This window comes from Solanum pennellii, chromosome 9 (assembly GCF_001406875.1).
Source record: "Solanum pennellii chromosome 9, SPENNV200".
Lineage (NCBI taxonomy): Eukaryota > Viridiplantae > Streptophyta > Magnoliopsida > Solanales > Solanaceae > Solanum > Solanum pennellii.
The window spans coordinates 40,055,223-40,064,870 of NC_028645.1; the positions used below are offsets into that span (position 1 = coordinate 40,055,223).

Sequence of the window (9,648 nt, forward strand, 5' to 3'; positions counted from 1 at the left end):
CTTCGGGCTAGAGGCGACAACCAATGGATGACAACATCATCCAAGGCCTGTACGCTTCTAGCAAGTGATATTGGAATATGGAACGCAATATCAGCCAAGGCTTGCACGCATTGATCGTTGTGTGTATGTATCGTTTGGGCGAACATTGCATCTTGTGAGTCAAGAAGCATAAGCCAAGGTTGGTGCGCATTTGGCGATCGACGTTGGCCAACGACAAGAAGCATAAGTTGTGGCATGTGCGCATCGACAAAGTCTACATCAATGTGGTCGACAACAGGTATCATTAGCTAAGGCCTATCTTCTTTGGGAAAGAGACATCGGCCAACGGAAAGTAGCATCGCCAGGTGACATCGTTCATAGACTGTCGCACCGGTCGTGGAATGTTCAAATCGCTCAGCCTACATCAGGTGAGGGACAAACCTCATTAGTCGGGGCCTGTCCAAATCACTTAACATTTGTTAGGCTTGGCTTTCCCGCATTGCCCTTGGCCTGCACAAAAATAGCAGCCGACATCAAATGTGGACTACCCACATCATCCTTAGCCTGCACATAGCTCAGCCAACGTCGATGGACTGCGTGCATTGGCCGTGGTTTGTCAACATCGCTTAGCCATCGTCGGGTGTGCAGTACCCGCATCTCCCTTTGTATGAAAATAATGTTCACAGACATCGGGTATTTCCCGCCCCTATCACCTTTGGCTTGAATAACAGTTAGCCAACATCGAGCGTGGCCTTTCCGCATCGCCTTTGGCCTGCACACATCATTAGTCAACGGCAGATGTGGCCTTCCCACATCGTCGTTTACCTGCACTACCTGCATCTCCCTTGGCATGCAACGATGTTCACGGACATCGGGCATTTCCTGCCCACATCACCTTTGGCTAGAATAATAGTAAGCCAAAGTCGAGCGTGGCCTTTCCACATCGCCTTAAGCCTTCACACAACTTTTAGTCCACGACAGATGTGACCTTCCCGCATCGCCTTTGACCTGCACACAATGGTCAACTGATATCAGACGTGGGCTGCACCTATCATTAATGGCATGTACACATCGGTCAGTCAATGTCGGACGTGGCCTGCGAGCATTATACATAGACTACATACATCTCTTAGTCGATGTTAGATGTGGCTTATCTGCATCACCTATGGCATGCACACTTTGATCAGCTGTCATTGGGCGTGCCTACCCGCATCGTCCATGGCTTACACTTGTAAGATAAGCGACGTCGTATGAAGTGTCATTATTCGTGGTCTAGTTGAAAACGTGCGGATGTTCATGCCGTGTAAAAATCAAAAGTCTGTGAAATACTCTTTCTGTATAACAACATTTTCATCTAATTTATATCATCTATTCTCAACCTTTCAACCTCACATGGTTCATTTGTACCTATTTCATTACAATTACGGTTTATACGATATTGAACAAATCTTTTATTCGTACAAATATGTAGTCTATCATTAGTTTCACACGTGCAAAAGTATTTTCAATCATTTTCATATTTTTCAGACTTTTATTCATTTTTTAAAATTTATTTCTATAGTTCTTTTTTTCTATTTCACATTATAAAAATTTAAATATAAGAAATTATTTAATTTAAGGTTATTATATTATGTAGTGAATTTTCAGCGTTAATTTTATAATTATTTTCATATTTCCCTATTTTTTGTTAATTAATTACCCATTATCGGGATTTGCTGAACAAATATAACAATTTAAAAATTGTTGAATTTAAGGTTACTTTATTTGTATGTGAATTTTGGACATTAATTTTATATTTTTTTCATATTTCTACTATTTTTTATAAATAAATTACCCATTTTTGGAATTTAACGAATGAAAAAAAAATAAAAAAATTATTGAAATTGATGAATTTAAGGTTGTTATATTTATTCATGAATTTTTGGCATAAATTTTATACTTTTTATAATTCTCCTATTTTTTATCCATGAATTGCCCATTTTCGTGATTTACCAAAAAAAATTAAAATATATTGTTAAAACTTTTAAATTTAAGGTTACTATGTTTATTATTGAATTTTTGGCATTAATTTTATAATTTTTTTCATCTTTCTCTTATTTTTTATTAATGATTACCCATTTTCACGATTTGTCAAATAATAATAAAAATTTTAAAAATTATTGAAATTGATGTGTTTAAGGTTACTATATTTATTTTTGTATTTTTTGTGTTAATTTTTTAGTTTTTCCTATTAATTTTTCATTAATTACCCATTTTTGAGATTTAACGAAAAATTATAAATTAAAAAAACCATTGTTACAATTATTGAATTTAAGGTAAACATATTTATTGGCGAAATGGTCTGGTAAACCCTTGTATCAGTTGGTTTCTAACACCTTCTAATTAACTCCTTTGTCATACGGACCCTTAAACTCAATAAATACAATTTAACGAATCGCTCTGACCATTGACCAAGCTTATGTGTATTTAAGATGGTTGGGTTAGCGAAAGTGTGTGACTTCACGCACCTTAAGGCGAGTGAATAAAATTCTTAGATTAAAAAAATTAAATTTATAAAAGAAAGATTTTTTTTTAAAAAATAATTAACTAAAAAGTAATTTCTTCTTCCTTTCTCTTTTCTCTTCTGTAAATGAGGCATTCCGATGGTGGCGGCCCTAATTTTCTCTTCTTTTTCACCACTATTGAACCATTCTCTCCACCCTACAGTCACATTCTTCTCCACCAACACCAGAGGCAATCACTATTGTCCCCTTTATTGTTTTTCTTCTTCACTTTCTTACTTTGTTCTCTCACAATTTTCATTTTTCTCTTTACTCTAAGCTTATTAAGAAGAAGATAAATGACACCCATCAACATTTAATTTAAGTTGCACAAGACTTATCTATACAATAAGACTCTAAGAATGATGAACAATCGAAGATTACACGTCAGCTTGGACCAACCTATTTCACCCATTCTATTCTTCTTGAGATCTTATCTCTAATTCACCTAATGGGTGAAATTGTTTGGTGATGAAGTGGGTGATGATGCCCCGAATAAGATTGAATTGGGTCATGCGGAAAGGGTTGAAGAGGATAAGGATAAAGAGAGGACGAGAAAAAGAAATGGGCTAAGAAGAAGAAAATCCTATTCGAATAGGGAAAAGGAAGGGAAGATGGATTATGGGGTTGTGAAGGAGTAAGAGGAATTAGTGTGTTTAATTATACCCTTTTACGAAGTCTTCTAGTTCTGGTCAATTTGTTAATTTCTTGGTTGAAGCAAGGAATGAGCTACAACAAAAGTCTGAGGTCATTCAACAAAGATTCATAATATCGAAGGCTGATAGGTCTTCCTTTGTTCACCTACAACAACAGATATACAAGCTAGAATTAGAACAAAAGCTGTTGGAAGAGGATGCTTAGGTTGTTGTTTTTGAGGAAATTGGAGGAGGAAATAAAAACAGTGATGGTGTGCGGTGCAGATGAAGACTGGTAAGGAAGAATGAATATATGAGTTCACCGGCAAAACTGGCGATGACGGCAACGATGCCTTTCTCCGTTGATTTTGGTCATGAAACAGTGAAAATACAGAGAGTAAAACGTATGGAAGAAATAAATTAAATTTTTTCTATTTTACATTTTATTAAATAATTTTTTTAAATAGTTATGAAATAATCATGATATGACATTTCTATATATGAGGTGAATATGACATGTTAATTATATAAAAGAGAATGAGACACACACATGGTTGGAGAAGCTTAAAAGTCTCATTTAATTGAGTTTAAGGGTCCATATGACAAAGGGGTAAGTAGAAGGTCTTAGAATACAAACTGAAACAAGAAAAATGGTTCACCTGACAATTCCGCCTATATTTATTTGTTAATTTTGGCGTTAATTTTATATTTTTAATAAATTTTATTCATCAATTACTCATTTTCAGGATATATCGAAAAGAAATAAAAATTAATTTTTTTAAAAAATTGTTGAATTTGAGGTTACTAATTTTATATATGAATTTTTGGTGTTATTTTTTATTTTTATTTTTTTCTATGTTTTATTAATCGATTAGATATTTTCGGTATTAGTAAAAAAAATTATTTAAAAAAATTATTGAAAACATTTTTTTTGTTTTTAAAAAAGTTATTGGTGGAAGCTTATGTGTGTTTGCACTTTAGAACGTGCATATTTGGGTTGTTCATGTAAATTATGAATCTGTGGAAATAAACGATGTCTACTCCTCTAAATATGAATCAATGACACATAATTAAGAGCTCCAAGTGGTCCAAGGGAAAGCAATGTTGGCTAACTGCATGTGACCTCAATCAAGGCATGCATGCATTGAACGTTGCATGTGTGCATAAGGGAAGTGACAACAGCATCGGCAAACGTCAGGCAGCATCCTCCGTATCCTGTGCACATAGGGCAAACAACGTCGGTCAAAGTGAGGCATTATCAGCCAAGGTCTGGACACATGACCTATGTTGTGTGCGCATCAGTTCGGTGACATCAGCGTTGGGCAACTGTAGGCAGCATCAACCTAGGCACATGCGCTTTCGTCAAGAAACATCGGCCAACCGCAAGTGGCATTGTCAAGGCGATATTGGCCATGAACCGCCCGCCTTGGTGGTGTCCTATGCACATCGCCCAACAAACATTGGTCGTGGAATACCCGCATCGGCCGCGACTTATACTGATCGCTTAGTCATTCTCGGCCATGAACTACCCGCATCTCCCTTGTCCTTCACACCAAGGTAAGCCGATACTGGGTGTAACCTGCTTGCATCTCCTTTGGCCAGCACACAATTGTCAACTGACGTCAGGGGTAACCATTCTGCATCTCCTTTGTCCAGCACACAATGTTAAGCCATTGTCGGACGTGGTCTGCCCGCATCTCCTTTGTCGTGCACACAACGGTCTGCCGAAGTCACACGTGGGTTGCCAGCATGTTGCTCAGCCTGCACAAATCGATCTTCCGATGCCAAACGTTGCCTGACATCACGTTTGTAGTGTGCTAACATAGGTCTATCGACCTTCATCGTGGCTTGCCTGTATCATCCATGGCCTTCATACATCGGTCTATTGACATCGGATGAGGCCTGCCAGCATCATTTGTAGCATGCAAAAATCAGTCTGTAAATATTTGCTAATGGCAGGCAGCATCAGCTGAGGCCTGCATGGTCTTATATGGTATGTGCACATTTATCAAGCGCATTCATCCAATGACATGCGACTTTGCCCAAGTGTTGCACGCACAGACATGAAGTGTGAGTCACTGGAAAGTGACGCCGGCCATTGGAATGTGGCATAAGCCAAGTCCTGCATGCACACACGTGGCAGGCAACGTTTGCCAGATATGCAACATTATTTAAGTCTTACATGTATCAGCTGTGTTATGTGCACATTGGCTGGGTGACTTCAACCATGGTCTGAGCGCATCAGGAGTGTCTTGCGCACATCAGCCAAGCAACATTGGCCAATGAAAGGCAAAATTAGCCAAGGCATGCACACATGAGTCATGGAGTGTGCACATCGACTCGATGACATTGGTTGTGGCATTCGTGCATCTACAAGGCAAAATTTACCACTGGAAGGCAATATCAACCAAGGGTTGCACGCATCAGCCGTGGTATGTTCACTTCAAGTGGGAGACATTGGTCATGCCCTGCATGCATCAGCCTGGAAACATGGGCCAACAGCAGGCAACATCAGCCAAGGTCTTCACGCATCTGACGTGGTTTGTGCACATCTAGCGAGCGACGTCAACAAACAACATGCAATATCATCAAAGGCATGCACGCATAACAAGTGGTGTGTGTGCATAGGATGGATGACATCAATGTCGGTAAACGGCAGGCACCATCACCCAAGGATTGTGGGCTTCAAGAAAGCAATGTCGATCAATGACATGCAGCATCAGCCAAGGCCTGCTCGCAACTGTCATGGAACATGCACTTCTGGAGAGCTTCTTTGGCGAATGGAATGCATCATCATCGAAGGACTGCATGCATCGGTCATGGCTTGTGTGCATCGGCTAGGCAACATTTTCGTGGGCTACCGTCAGGAAATAGCAACAAAGGCCTTACGCTTCAATAAATAGACTGTTTCCAATGACAAGCAATATTAGCCAAGGACTGCAGGTATCAGTTGTAACGTGTACACATCGACATGGCAACATCAGTGCTGACCAACAACAATCATCATCAGCCAAAGCCTATGTGCTTTAGAAAAGCGACATCGGCCAAAGGCAAACAACATTTGCCAATTGACATTGCTCGTGGTCATGTCCTATGCACATTGCTTAGTCGACGTCAGGCGTGGACAGGACACATAAACCTTGGCCTGTGCACATCACTCAACGTTCATTAGGCTTGGCCTTCCCACATTGCCCTTGTCCTACACACATCGGCTAGGCAACATCGGATGTGGGCCACCTTCATTGGACGTATCCTACACATTTCTTAGTCGGTATCAGCTGTAGAGTGCCCGCATCAGTCATGGCTTGTTCCTATCGCTCAACCGTCATCGGGTGTGGACGACACTCATCGTCCTTGCCCTGTAAATAACGGTCAGCCAACATCGGTCATTGCCTACCCCCATCGCCTTTCGCCAACACAATTGCAATGGCATTTATCGTCTTTGTCCGACACACTACCTCAGCTGACATTGCACGTGCCCTTCCCACATCTCCTTAGTCATGCTCCCTATGGTAATCTTGCGTCGAACATGGCCTACCCGCAATGCTCTTGGACTACACATAATGGTCAGCCGACGTCGGATGTGGCCTGCACCGATCATCTAGGGCCTGTACACATCCAGTAGCCAACGTCAGACGTGGCTTCCAGCATCATTCGTATACTTAACATATTAGTCTACCAACGTAGGATGCTACCTACAAAAATCATTTGTAGCCTTCACACATCGATCTAGTGACATCACACGTGGCTTGGCTGCGTATCGTGTGGCCTGCACACTTTGGTTAGCCAACATCGAATGTGCCTACTGGGAACGCTTGTGGCTTGAATATTTAGACTAGTGATGTCGCATGCAGCGACATTGGTCGAGGTCTAGTCGACAACATGCAAATGTCTATGCCGTACAAAAATCAAAAGAGTGTTAAAAACCTTTCTGGCACTATAACATATTCAGCTATTGTTAATCATCAATTATTAACATTTCCATCTTACGTGGTTCATTCCTACCAATTTCAGTATGTTTACAGTTTGTACGATATTGAAACATCTTTTATTTGTAATAATATGTACTCTATCATTAGTCACATGTTTAGAAGTAATTTCGAGCATTTTCATATTTTTCAGACCTTTAGTCATTTTACCAATATAGTATTTTAGTTTTTTTTTAATAACAATTTAATAAATAAATTTATGAATTCTTAAATTTAAGGTTACTATATTTATTTACAAATTTTTGGCATTCATATTTTTAATTTTCTTTTTCATATTATCCTTTTTTATTAATTAATTACACATTTTAGGATTTACGAAACAAAAATAAAAATATTTAAAATTGGGCAAGTGATGTTAGCCAATGGCAAGAAGCAGCACCCACGAATGCATGCCTCAGTGGTGGTCTATGCACACTATCAAGGTATCATCAGCGTCTACAAACGTCAGGCACTTTCAGCCAAGGACTGTGTGCTTCCGACAAGCGTCATAACCCAATGGCAAGCGCCATCAGCCAGATGATATTGGCCGTGGATTTCCGTATTGGTCGTGGATTGTGCACATCGCTCAGTTGATGTCAGTCATGAATTGGCCGCATCAATCGTGGCCTATGCACATCACTCAGCGTTCTTTGGTCTTGGCCTTCCCGCATCACCCTTGGCCTACATATTTTGGCTAACTGACGTCGGATGTGTCCTGCTATCATTGGTCGTAGCCTACACATTTCTCAGTCGACTTCAGTCCTGGAATGTCTTTGTTAATCGTGCTTGTGCACATTGCTAAGCTAGCATTGGCCAAAAGAAGACAACATCGTCCGTCGCTAGTGCAAATTGGGCAAGTGATGTCGACCAACGATAGGAAACATCAACTAAGTCTTATACGCATAAGTTGTGGTGTGTAAACATTGTGTGGGTGACATCGATGTCGGGTAACAGTAGGCAATATCTGTCAAGGAATATGTGCTTCAGGCAAGCGACGTTGGCCAACGGCAAATGGCATCATCCAGGCGACATATGTCATTGACTGCTCGAATGGGTCATAGCTTGTGCATGTCGCTCAACCAACATTGACTGTGGATTGTCCGCATCCATCTTGGCTTGTGCACATCGCTAAATTATTGTCGGGCGTGGACTACTCATACCTCTTTTGGCCTACACATAATGATTAGTTGGCATGGGCTATTGCCTGCTCGCATCGCCTTTGGACTACACACACTAGTTAATCGATATCGAGCTTGGCCAGCCTGTATTGCCTTTGGCCTGCCCACAATGGTTAGTCGACTATGGACGTGGTCTGCCCTCACTGTCTTTGGAATACACAGAATGGTCAGCCGGCGTCGGACGTGGGCTGCCACCATCAGCCTGCACACATCGTTCTGCCTACGTCGAATGGTGGCTGACAACTTCATCGGTAGCGTGCACTCATCGGTCTGCTGACATAAAATGTGGCCTCCCAACATCCTCCGTATCTTTCACACATCGATAAGCCAACGTTGGATATGGCCTGCCAAAACCATTTGTACCTGCACACATCAGCCGGCTGATGTCGGCCAATGGCTGGTTACCTCAGCCAAGACCTGTATGCATTAGACGTTACGTGTTTGCATTTGGTAGGCGATGTCGGCTAATGGATTGCGACTTCAGCCAAGGCCTTCAAGCGCAAACATGGACTGTGCGTATCTCAAAAGCGAAGTTGGCCAATGGCATGCAGAATCAGCCAAAGCCTCCATACACGGACGTGGCATATGCGCATCTAGCAAGTGACGTCGTCTATCGACATGCAACATCAGTCAATGCCTTCATGCATCTTTCATGTTGTGTGCACATCGACTGGGTGACTTCAACAATGGTTTAAGCGTATAGGCCAGGCGACATCGGCTATGGCCTTCATGCATCAGTAAAGCGACATCAACCAATGGAATACAGCAACAACTAACGTATGCATGCATCACCTATGGCGTGTCGACATTGAATTAGTGACATTTTTCTTGACCTACACGCATCCGATTAATGGAAGGAAGCTTTAGCCAAGGCTTGTACGCATCAGTCGTGGCGTGGTTGCATTGACTGGGCAACATTAGTGGAGGCCTTCATGCATCGACCAGGCAATATCGGTCAATCGCAGGAAGCATCAGCAAAAGTCTTCATGCATCTAACATGGTTTGTGCGCATCTAGCAAGCGTTGTCAGACAATGATATGTAGCATTTTCCAAGGCATGCACACATAAACCGTGGCATCTGTGCATCAGTTGGGTGACATCGACATCCCCCAACAACAAGAACTGTAAGATAAGGCTTATGATATTTATGGAAGCAACATCGGCCAACAACAAGTAGCATCAGTCAAGGCATACACACAACTGACATGGCATGTGCACATTTGGAAATCAAAGTTTGGCAAAGAAATGCAATATCTGCCAGTTTTTGCACGCATTGGTCGTGGCGTGTTTGCATCGATTAGGAGACATTTTCATCGTCTACCGTTAGGCAACATAAGCCAAGGCCTAT

General features: G+C 41.3%; 1 pseudogene; it reads left to right on the forward strand.

Moving 5' to 3' along the window:
* The first annotated feature begins 2,451 nt into the window (after positions 1-2,451).
* Positions 2,452-3,609, forward strand: LOC107030144 (annotated as a pseudogene).
* The last annotated feature ends 6,039 nt before the right edge of the window (positions 3,610-9,648 follow it).